Genomic DNA, 12,802 nt, shown 5'->3' on the forward strand with positions numbered 1-12,802 from the left:
TTCGAGACACTAGTCACCACTAACACTCAACCTGTTGCAGTGCAGCTGTTTCAAGGAGTCAGCGCATAGAACGAGGGCGTGACAGAGCGGGCGTGAACTTTCGTGAACTTTCGGGTGACCTAGTTTTTCTAATGATTTTTTCGCTGGCAGTTTCGTCGATCGCAACATCTATCGGAGAGAGAGCTTCCTGAAGTGAAAAGTTTTTCGCTCGTTTAATTAGGTGGTACGGGGCGTGGTTCGGCTCGATCAAAGTGAGGAGGGCGTTGTCCTAACGCTTCGGTGACAAGCACTGAGTTTTCTCTTATTTGCGTCGCATCAAAAAAGGACAGGAGAACAACAACAATAGGAATGTGAAAAAGTAGGAACTAAAAGCATAAAAAAGTACCAAAAACAAAGAGGACGAAGCAAAAGAAGAGGAGAAGGTACGAGTGAGCGTGCGAGTTTCGTTCAGTGTCGTTGAGGCCAGCTACTAGTGGATTTTTTCACGTTCCTAATTCCGGATGAAAGTGTTAATTTCCTTCACTTGAACGCATTTTCCCACGATAGCTAAGTGGTTATGGCATGTAATAACTTATAGTACACGTTAGTGCACATAGGCAGCTTTTACATACCGTGCGCGGCGGTGCTATTTCTATCGCCTAGTTTCTTTGTGTGCTTTATTTTTTCTATCACAATGACGCTTCTGCTAGCCTGCGACTGTTCGATTGTGTAGAAGTAGACAGGTCATTAAGGGTTACGGACTGGATTCCAAGAGAAAGGAAGCGTAGCAGGGGGCGGCAAAAAGTTAGGTGGGCGGAGGACACTAAGAAGTTTGCAGGGGCAACACGGCCACAATTAGCACATGACCGGGGTAGTGGGAGAAGTACGGTAGAGGCACTTGCCCTGCAGTGGGCGTAGCCAGGCTGTTGATGATGATTATGAGACAGTTCCCCTTCGAGGAGACAACGTTTTTTTCTCTCTTTTTCTCACCATCTCTCTATCTCTCTTCATCTAGCGCCACCTAACTCCCTGCGCGAAGAATTGTGCAAGCCTCCCGAGCCCGAAGAGCGCCAGTGTTTTCGTCAAATCCATAACCGCAAAAGAAAAAAAAACCGAGAAGACGAATCACCACTACAACCGTCACACACCGCCATGGCTGAATCGACACCACCCTGGCTCACTGAGCTCGACCAATCATCTCAAACTTCAAGCTTCGAGAAGTTCAAAGGGGTCATCGGAGGACACTCGTAAAAAGCATCAGCGCCAACCGAAAAATAAAAAATAAAATATCCTTCGGCGCATTTCGCCTGCGTTCGAACATTTGAGCGGCAGACATCACGCCACCGCCATAGTTCTATTCTGTCCGTTTCATTTCCTTCTGGAACTCTATATTTTGCTCCAAATTCGACCGAAAGGCACAAGGCCGTAATATATATATATATATATATATATATATATATATATATATATATATATATATATATATATATATATATATATATATAACCCGGATTACATAACCTCCCTTCAAAGGATGTGCAGAAGGCAGGGCGTCGCATCCGCGGGCCCTACATTCGTCTCGCTCGGTTGGATTGCTAAAGAGCCACGGTCGGGCAAGCAAACACAAAGCAATTGTGAAAGGAGGTTGGTCGAACAAACAGCGCCCCCCTCTATCGCAAAATGTCAGGGGCCCCCCGATGCGCGCCGAATTCCTTCGCTTCCGTTTTTATTTGCCAGCGCTTCGCGCGGGTTGCGCATACACGAAACAAATCGTCGCGGAGCAGAAGTGCTCTGGGACTTTTTTCCATAAAGGACGCCGCGCGCGCACGTCTGCTCGAGGTCCCTACGCGGGTTCGTGATAAAACGCAGGCCTGCACAAATGCGTCGAGTACGGAACGCCCCCCATCGGCGATCTTATTTCTCTCGTCGTCTGCCCGGCCGTCCTCATGGCGTTATCTTTTTTCCAGAACCGTAAAGCATTAATCACTCTATGGTGCAAGTCTACAGCGTGCCTTCATTTTTTTTTTAATTTTTTGTCGTCTGCTGAGCAATCGGCAAGGCTTCGTGTTTGTCGATATGCGCATAAAACTTTACCCAGGCCTTTTGCACGCCACTGTCTGCATCTCATTCGGCATTGTGGAAGCGGCGACAACTCAAACGCAACACTGCCGAAGAGCTTCGCGAATTTCCACAGGAGATGCCGCTAAGAGCTCGAAAGCATTTAGCATACGAATTACGCAACCCCGTGATACGTGCGCGTCTGTGTGCAATGCGTATGTATGCGTTGCGTATGCGTATGCGTTGCAATGGAAGCTCGCTAGGATGACGGTTTCGCATAGCCATCAAAGCTGCGTCATCCTGCAAGCGAGTGGCGATGGCGGCAGTTTTATAGCCGTGTCATCTTTGATGGATCTTCGCGGAGTTACGCCGTTAATTGAGTAATACCGCTCGAAGAAGCGCCTCATTATGCGCCTCGTCGCAAACTGGGAAACCGCGCATGTCTTATAGGCGTTGCTCCACCGAGCCGCTACAAGTTGCGAAAGGTCTTTCCTGCCAGCGCTGTCCCCGAATATGTTTCTTGAAACGTGTCCAAGGGAGTGCGTCTACTCATGGGCGCGCACATTTCATTCTGAAACTGCAACGTGTTTTGTAACAGCCTCATTTACAAGGTGGCGGTCGTATTTCACGTCTGCCCCATTAGCAGACGAAACCCTCACCTATTCCTGGAATAGCACTCTATACATAATCGTGATTTAACATGTGCTAAGCGGAGCACTAAACATTTTTTTTTCCAGCACGAGGGCTATAAAACGAGGAAAACTTTCTATACAGAGTCGCTGCCGCATATGTAAATTAGACTACCCGTCAGCAGCCGTAGCCGTCTGACGTACTTCATATATCACCGAAGACTGCTCGCACTGTTATGAAACCTTTAACCACACGTCGGCTACGCATTCCTTGCTAAAAGAAGTCACGGCGTAGGGCTAAAAATTTGGAATCGTCACATGATGATGATGATGAAAAAATTTATTTATCCCTCTTTAAAGGGAAGGGGGCAATGGAACAGAGGGTGGGGGGAGGAACTACTTGAAGTAGGCCTCCTTTACCCTCTCAGCCCACTCCAGGATGGCCTCTTGAAGATCGGGCCTGGAGCTGCGCAAGGCAGCCACCCACTGCTCCTCACGAGATATTAATTGCTTGAGGAAAGTGGGAAGGGGGTGCTTAGGGCACCCCCACATGGTGTGGTTTAAGTCTGCTTTGCGACAGACACAGAATTTACATGAGCCATAATCACGCCACCCCCATCACTGGAGCGCGCACAATGATAGCTCAGACATTGCACCTCCTGAAAATGCACGCGATGTTGTCCTTATACTTTGTCGTCAGCAAGCTTGCTCGTTGCAGCGCTTTGTGCTTATGTTTTATACAGCAGAAAAAATGCATACATCCAGGATAATAATTGAGATTACCAAACTTGATAAAATAGATATACCGCAGCAATAACGCTGATGTTAATAAATACCTATCTCGTGATCACGTGATTACGCCTTGCAGATTTTAACATTTGACGATGGAGTCCTCCGTGCATTTAAGCAAAATTGAAGGCCGAAAGACGCAGTTCGTTCAATAACGCAGTTCACAGCACGAAACAGAAGAAGCAAAAAAATGCGATACAACGCTATACATTGCTATATGCTCGTGCATATAATGCTATTCAACACGACTTATCAGAATTACCTATGTTATCACGTCTATAGTTGTGCTACACAGGCAGTATGTTTCGTCGTGATGGATCAAAAAGCAACAGCGACGGCATCAGGTCGATATCGGAGGCAGTTCGAAACGTGGGAGCGGGAGACCATGCAGCGGGGGTCGGCGATCTCTATTAGCTCGGCGGGGTGCATTTTAGCCTGCGCGGGACCTACATGTGCTCCGTATCAGGACTTCTGTTCCGCGACCTGTCAAGGACAGAAGCCATGCGCGTTTATCGTTGCGTCCGGGGCAGAGCGCAAGATTCAAAGAATATGCAGGACGGCACACGTGTCAGTGCCACCAGACAAAGTGCGCCGACTTCGCGGTAGGGGGCGCTGCGACAGCGGCGGCGGGGTTGAAGTACAGTCTCGGAGAGCAGCTGACGTCAAGCAGCTCTGTGCGAGTGAAAGCGAACTGAACTTGCCGTTGGCGCCCTCCGACTTTGTCAACCGCAGAAGGGATTGCACACACACGCCTACACGCACGCGCGCACGCACACACACACACACACACACACACACACACACACACACACACACACTATATATATATATATATATATATATATATATATATATATATATATATATATAGAGAGAGAGAGAGAGAGAGAGAGAGAGTTGGTCGACGCTGCTTCTCAAGAGCCAAATTCAACTGAAAACTTGGTCACGCATGATCCCGGAACACTCACACACATAATGTGGGCATGCGCCTCGCTCCCATTTCCTCACACCGCCACCCCCACCCCCCACTCCCCGTCAGCAGCGAGACTGAATGGACAGCCAGGCTCAGTTCCGGGGACGTCGGCCGACAGCCTGAACTGGTGGACAGAGCAGAGAAGGCCAAGCAGGCCGAGGGCCTTACTTGAGCCCGATCCCTCAGCCACGTCCCCCTTTACCCATTTCCCCTTTCAACAATGTTTACCACCACCACCACCACAACCCAGTGAAAAAGCAAGTTCAAGGAAGGCTTCCACGGAGGCAGCCTGCAAATGATGTCAGTTCCACGAAATCCGAATCGGAGCGTTTGAACTGCATGCCGAAAAAATGAAGAAAAAGAAAGCTGGCCCTCTTCAATTTTCTTTTCAGGTATGATTCACGATTACTATCGCAAAGCAACAGAAACACGCAAAACTACGTGTAAGTAGTTAGAGGGTAAACTTCAACTTCTCTGGCACAAACAACATATAGCGCTTGACACAACGTAAGCAATAAAACAATTGGCAGTTACTTAAGTATCCTTCCGTGATCTGAGGGCGAAAGCATTTTGACTTCGCTAATTAACTGGTTACGTCCACGATACGTGACGTCATACATTGTAAGGTGTTCGTCACAACTCTACCTTAATTCACCTTACTCTAATTAGTACCATGCAACGTTAATCTATCTTAATCTACCTTGATCCACCTGACTCTAATTTGGACCAGACTTAATACAACTTAATTCACCTTAATCCACTTTAATCCACATTAATAAAATAAAACAACGCAGGTATTCGCTCGCATACTCTGGGGGGAAATTTTGCGCGCCACAACAGACGCGTAACGCCGCTAAAATATTTCAAGCGCTTTTACTAGGCCAGGTCACGCAGAACGCCTGCAAAGAAGAAGATATGCGATAACGATCATTAAAATTTAAATTCCGGCGTTTTATGCGTCATAACCACGATCGTACTATGAGGCACGCCGGATTGAAGGACTGCAGATAAAGTTTTGACCACCGTGGTGTTATATCTGGTACAAGTAAATCTAAGTACACGAACGTTCTTTCTTGCATGTTGCCCACACTGAAAAAATATGCGGCTACCACGGCCGGAATCGCACCCGGCGACTTCCGAGTTCCGCAGTGCCACGTCATAGCCGCTAAGCTACCGCGGCTGGTACATCGTCATCACCATCGTAATCACGACGTGATAATTTGAGTTAACCCTTAAGTACATAAAAAAAATGAGGAACAAAGGGCGCTGTACAATGAGACAACGCCTTGACTAACGTGAACGGGTACGCAACTTTCTCGAACCACGAGCCCGTTCCCCACACTGTCGCCTTTGCGGAGAATAATTTAATGGGGCGATCGTAGGGCGTGCCGTTGCCCGTGAGCGGGCGTCTCCTGTCGGCAATTCCATTAATTGCACTTCCCTAGGATTTATTTCGTTCTTCTTCAGTACGCGTTTCGAATGGCCGGCCAGTATTGTGCAGCGCTCTTACGAACACTTAGAGCGCGCGGGAGGAATTGTGTGCATTGCATGCGTGGCCAAGAACATCTATTATTCGCTGCAGTGCAAGCACACCTCGTCGCACGCGTAGGGGTTATTCTTAGTTTAAAGCAGGAAACAAATTACTCAGGCTATAACATTAAAAGCCACCATTTTAGGAATGCTTGCCCCTCCGAAAATCGTTGTATAAATTCTTATGAGTATGGGTACTCTTTGTAGTCTTCAATTGGAGTTTCTCCTGACATGCATTTGAGTCAATTTGGGCGCCTGTGTATCTTGTATGCCGTGTTCCAGCATTGCAAAACATGGAAACCATTTTAATGTTCATATATATATATATATATATATATATATATATATATATATATATATATATATATATATATATATATATACTGCGGGCAAGAGCTCCAATTAGAAGGGGCAAGAATTAAGAAACTAAAGTAGTGTGAACATCTTGGAAAGCTGAATTCCAAAAGCAAGTGTTTTTTTCTTTGCAGAATAGAAAACACAGAAGTGCCTATACCCGCCGTGGTGGCGTAGTGGCTTTGTCGTTGTGCTGCTAAGCACGAGGTCGCGGGATTAAATCCAAGCCGTGGCGGTGGCATTTCGACGGGACGAAATGCAAAAACGCCCGTGTACCATGCATTCGGTGTACGTTAAAGAACCCCCAGGTGGTAAAAATTGATCCGGAGTGTCCCACTACGGCCTGCCTCATAATCATATCCTGGTTCTGGCACGTAATACATTCGGATTTAATGAAATTGCCCAAATTGTGCCAATAAGTGCCGAAATTGATACAACTGCATCTCAGCAGCAAGTAGATTCAGGATCACAAAAAGTAAAGAACTTTTCGCGGCATTCAATAACGTGAGTGCGTGCGTGTGTCTGTGCGTGTAAGTGCGTGTGTGCGCAAAAGCGTGAGTAGCTGGCGCCGAATTCGTGCGCCAACGTTGCCCTTCTGTAATGCCTGTGTAGAATAAACAGCCCGAAGTCGAGCTGTTATCGGGGCATTTAAAATCTCATTCGGCTAAGACCAAAGGATACGCGTGCGCGTCGGCAGCTGTCGGTGCACGCAATTAGTGCGACGACCAGCACACCCAGGTGAGCGCCCCTAGATGAGAAGTTTGCAGAGGGCGATGGGGGGGGGGGGGGCGGTAGCATCCGCAGATCACGCGGCCACGTTCTCCCTCTTGCGGAGGAAGGGGGCTTCCGCACCTCACGCGGGAAGACGTTACGTGCGCGCCTTCCTCCTCGCCGCATTCCTCGTAGGCCAACAACGACGCGCGCGCGCCAGAAACAAAGCAATACAACTTAAACGCCTCGAGAAAAACCAAAAACAAAGTCCTGCCGGTCCGCACGTGCGACCCGGCTGCGAGGCGAAAAAACCGAAACTGGTCTTGGGAGCAGCCGCTAGCCAAGCCGACGGCTGTAGCGCCACCTAGCGTTGAGCAGCCTCGGTCTATGGCGGTTTCTCCGGTGAGGGGGGCGGCGGCTTGTTCCTCGTTTAGTCCTCTGCCGAGGCCCCCCTCTCGCCCCGACCGCTTCTTTTGCATCGTCGCATCCGACATTAACTTCCACCACACGCCCCCATCCTCCCGTCTCCCTTCCACCCCACATCACGCTGCCTGCCCCTCCTGCTCCCTTCGTTTTTATTTTCCTCCGTAGATCATTGCAGAGGTTTCTTCGGCCTGACGGCTAATTCTCATCAGTGGCCTCCCGGCATCCCTTTCTTTCTTTCTTCCTCTGTTCATTTATCTTACCCCGTTTCGTTCTTCTTTCCTATCTCTTCATTGTATGCTTCCAATCTCTTCCTTTCTCTCTTCATTTCGTTCAGCGATACTTTGTTTGATATTCTATTAATCTTCGCCCTTTGCCTCCTTTCATATTCTTCTTTTTCATTCTCGCTGACCTCTTCCTCATGTAATTAGATAATATTTCATTGTTTATTGTCTCTTTTACTTTCTTTCTTAGTTAGGCCTTCTTTCTCTCCGCCCTCACATCCTTCTCAGCCTTCTATCTCTCTCTCTCTCTCTCTCTCTCTCTCTCTCTCTCTCTCTTTGATGACGAAGTAAGCACTCCGCACTTTCCCGGCTTGCGTTCATTAGGCCCCGTCCGCTGCATACCTTTCCAGGCGCGCCCCTTCGGCGCGTCACAGCCAACCCCGCCACGGGGAAAGGGGAAGGAGATTGCTGCCGCCTCGTAAGAGAGATTACGCGTGTGCTTGCTAACAAGCGCAGCCGCCGTCTGGCGAGACTTAGGCCCGGAAAGGAAGAGCAGATACTACTACGTCTTGGTCTCTGCAGGCAGTTCCTTATTGCGTCGTCCCCTCCTCCGAAGTATCTATTCCTTTTTGTTTATCGGTTGTTTCGGAGACTCGAGGTATCCGCACGTGAAAGGCTACAGCTTGTTCGAGATTAGCGGGACCGTGTTACGACTTGGTGGCCGCATTCGAAATGAGAAGATTTCGACTCACGGGGTTCTCGTTAGGGGTTGTCGCTATTTATTGGTTCATATGAGTTTCGATCCCACCACCGAGTTAAAGTTTACCAGGTCCCTCCTTGTTTTCAATGTTTTTGTTCTGTTGGAATACTTGAACAAGTTGGCACGTCGTGACATCGGCGCACCGCGATCCAAGTTGCTGTTTAAGTTTCCGTACTTTAAGCAGTTTTACATACTTCTGTTCTGGAGCATGACTCTTCTTTCTAGTTTATTGCTTGAAATAAACACGTTACCCGGTTTTTATAATTGTCATATTTCCTTTTATTGTAGAATTTCTTACACAGCCTCTGTCAAATACAGAATACGTTCACCCGAGAGCCTTCAGACTAATTCTGAGGGAAGTTATCAGGCTGAATAGTCTTACCGTTCGCAACGTTATTTCTCAACGACCGCTGTCCTTATGTTTGTTCACTTTGCTACCGTCTCAGCTTGCACCGTCGGCCTTTTGCCTCCGTCACGCTTTCGCAATTCGTTTTATTTACTGCCGATCCCGGCCGCGACTACAGAAGGTTCCTCAATTCGTTATGCGCATTATCCGCAGGAGAATTCTTAGGATTTCGCCTCGAGTATAAATCTCTAGCTGAGCGAGATGGGCCCTGTCACTTTCCTCCGGATTATCCTCATTAATGCCCTCGCCAGCGACGATCGTCTTCCAACCGCGCTGCCCCTTCGACTTTGTCGTTCTACTCTCCCGGTCACCAGTGAAGCGTCAGTATTGCTTGTGCTTGCGACAGCCTGCCATGTCGCTCTAGAGCACGCTAATAAGCTATCCAAAGCGTACTAGTACGTACGTCGCCAGAGATCGGCGCGGAATCGGGCCTGCGCTTCTTTTTTTCTGAGTACACGCGACCTGAGAAGGTGTTCTGGCTGTTGCTGTTAATATATGAGCCTAATCTTCTGAACTCTACCACGAGGGCTCTGGAATTCCCGGCCCCTTTTGGGGGGCTTGAAATGTCTCAGGCAAGGCGTAACAAACCTGAACGTTCTTAATGGTTCTGCAGATAGCTTGTGCGTAAATTCACGGACGTAGGTTCTCACCGTAATGGTTCTCCAATATGGCACCCAGGATAACGTCATCCATATTCCCTGCCGCGGGTAACCTGCTTCCACTGAGGAAGGAAAGCTTAGGGGCGGCCTCTGCACTACCGGCTCTGTTGAAGAGCGTTGGAGCCGCGCGAGACGCCAACGGAAGCAACTGCTCAATGCACTGGTTCACCAACATGGCGCCTATAGGATGACGTCAGCGCGAGCCATCTCTACAAGCGCGAATGAGAAGAAATCCCCCGTGTCTTCGATGCTGCTGCTCGCAAAGCAGTGGATGGATGGATGGATGGATGGATGGATGGATGGATGGATGGATGGATGGATGGATGGATGGATGGATGGATGGATGGATGGATGGATGGATGGATGGATGGATGGATGGATGGATGGATGGCGGCTATACCCTTTGTAACGGGCGGCGGCTGGCGCCACCTAGCCTTTTGCTCCCCCTCCTATTTTATTATTATTCTTTTTTTCCTTTCTTTATATCCTCTTTTCCTCAACCTAGTTTTCACTCCCCTCCTCCCCCCCATGTGGCACCCGGGATAATGTCACTGCCGATGCTGCTACTGACGATTTTGAGGCATAGGCTCGCACGGCGGCCCTGCTAATCAGCTACTGACATTCACGCCTGCAGTGCAAATCTGACCATACGGCTGTGCAGACCACGTTTGTCAGTAAAGATAGGAGATCTCCATTGGGAAGTAAAACGGGAGAAGAAAGCGAGTCAAACGCATAGCTCCGGCTACGGTGCTGCGGCGAGGCTTGCGCAAAGCGCGAAGTGATTGCGACGACAGCGCGCCCTGACGTACGTTCTCTCACATTCTCCGCGAATTCCCGGTGCGGCACGCGTCAAGGCTTTTACGGGATGTTGTAAAAAGCGCAGTTTCCGCAACGTTGCTCGCGGAACGGGCCAAAATTACGCGCCGGATATGTAGGTAGATACGAAACGCAGTGAATGATTCCCCCTCCGCTACACACGGCTGCCGATGAGAAGTTGAAAAACAAATGGGTGCTCACCAGAGGGCCCCTCACTCGCCACCTCTGCATACCTAACGGCGGCGAGATGAAAGAAGCTGTAGCGCAACTGCGCCCCCTACCAGCAGCCCGTTTAATGGCCAGAAATAAAACCCCGCTCGGCTTCTCTTTAATCTTCTCTGCGTGGTTGTGGATTATGCAAGCATCTCGGCTTTCTCCTGCATAGTGGGAAAAAAACTAAAAAGGCAAAACAAGCTTGGGCCATTACGTTCTCCATAGCTCTTTCTTTTTCTTTCTTTTTTTTCGTGACAGAAGACGAATGCAGCTCATGCCACGTCGAGCTTGTACGTGTTCGGGAGGAAATTTAACTATGGCCCTTACGGGGAGACACAGAATCACCACCGTGAATCGAAAAAGAGGACCGTGTAATCTGTCGAATGCTGTCCCTAATACTTGCGGGGATAATCTAAGGAAACACTAAAACATGAGGTGGTGTTCATGCGCTTGAGAGCTAGGTGATCGCTTCTAGTTTCGTGTGCGGAATTAATGAACCAATCACTAACTGAACAAATAAACGCACATAATAACAAATAATTTGAGTTGACGAACGAATTATTGAAGGAATTTATGACTGAAATCCGTCACAAAATGACCTCAATGACTGAAAGAATAAAAGAACAATAGAACGAATCAGCTGAATCAGGCACGTACCCAGAATTTTTTTTCGGGGGGGGGCCCACCACCTTCATCATCATCATCATCATCATCATCATCATCATCATCATCATCCTGTTTTATGTCCACTGCAGGACGAACGCCTCTCCCTGCGATATGATTCCAACTAGCGCCCGTGAATTCACTAATTTCATCGCTCCACCTAGTGTTTTGTCGTCCCCGATTGCGTTTCCCTTCTCTTGGTACCCATTTTGTAACCCTAATAGTCCAACGGTTATCTAACCGGCGCATTACATGACCTGCCCAGCTACATTTTTTCCTCTTGATGTCAATTAGAATATCGTCTATACCCGTTCGCTCTGTGATCCAAACCACTCTCTTTCTCTCTTAACGTTATGCCTAGCAATCTTCGTTCGATCGCTCTTTGCGCGGTCCTTAACTTGCTCTCAAGTCTCTGCCCCATATGTCAGCACTGGCAAAAAGCACTGAATACACACCTTACTTTTCAATAATAATGGTAAGCTTCCAGTCAGGAGCTGGCAATGTCTGCCATATGCGATCCAACCTATTTTTATTCTTCTGTGAATTTCCTTCCTATGATCAGGGTTCCTTGTGATTAATTGACCTAGGTAAACATACTCCTTCACAGTCTCTAGTGGCCGACTGGCGATCCTGATCTCTTGTTCCTTTGCCCGGCTATTTATCATTGTCTTCATCTTCTGCATATTAATATTCAACCCCACTCTTACACTCTCTGTGTTAAGGTCTCCAACCATTTGTTGTAACTCGTGTGCATTGTGTTGAATAGAACAATGTCATCGGCAAACCGAAGGTTGCTGAGATATTTGCCGTCGATCTTTACTCCTAAGCCTTCCCAGTTTAATAGCTTGAATTCTTCTAAGCACGCAGTGAATAACTTTGGAGAAATTGTGCCTCCCTGTCTGACCCCTTTCTCTATAAGTATCTCCCTGCTTTTCTTGTGTAGAATTAAGGTAGCTGTAGAACCTCTGTAGATATTTTTACGCGAAGGACGAGTCAGTAAGACGAGAAACTATTTACAGATTATATTTACAACAACGGTTGCAGCGCTGACCGGTTAGATTCACAGCGCGAGCCCAGTTCGTTCTTCCTCCTCTTTTCTGGAGTTATGGCGCCTACGCGCCTCGTTCAAACAAACAAATACCACACGCATGTAGCAATATTTTCCAAGCTTTTTACGTAAGCGTTCTCTACTCCTTGATTACGTACGTAGTGCCTCTACGATTGCTGGTATCTCTACTGAATCAAATGCCTTTTCGTAATCTATATAAGCCACATAGCGAGGCTTATTGTACTCTGCAGATTTCGCGATAACCTGATTGATGACATGGATGCGATCCAGTGTAAAGTATCTCTTCCTGAAGCCAGCCTGTTCCCTTGGTTGACAAAATCCAATGTTGCCCTTATTCTATTGGAGTATATTTTGGTAAATATTTTATATAATACTGGGAGCAAGCTAATGGTCCCATAATTTTTCAATTCTTTAACGTCTCCGTTTTTGTGGATTAGTATAATATCTGCATTCTTCCAGTTTTCTGGGACCCTTGCAGTCGATATACACTTCGTATAAAGAGCCGCCAGTTTTCCAAGCATTATGTCTCCTCCATCTTTGATTAAA

The 12,802-nt window shown here is 47.8% G+C and overlaps 1 protein-coding gene across 6 annotated transcripts in view; it reads right to left on the reverse strand.

Moving 5' to 3' along the window:
• Positions 1-12,802, reverse strand: part of Prosap (SH3 and multiple ankyrin repeat domains prosap) — a 210,851-nt gene that overhangs the window by 113,082 nt on the left and 84,967 nt on the right. The window lies entirely within an intron of this gene.

This window comes from Dermacentor albipictus, chromosome 10 (assembly GCF_038994185.2).
Source record: "Dermacentor albipictus isolate Rhodes 1998 colony chromosome 10, USDA_Dalb.pri_finalv2, whole genome shotgun sequence".
NCBI lineage: Eukaryota > Metazoa > Arthropoda > Arachnida > Ixodida > Ixodidae > Dermacentor > Dermacentor albipictus.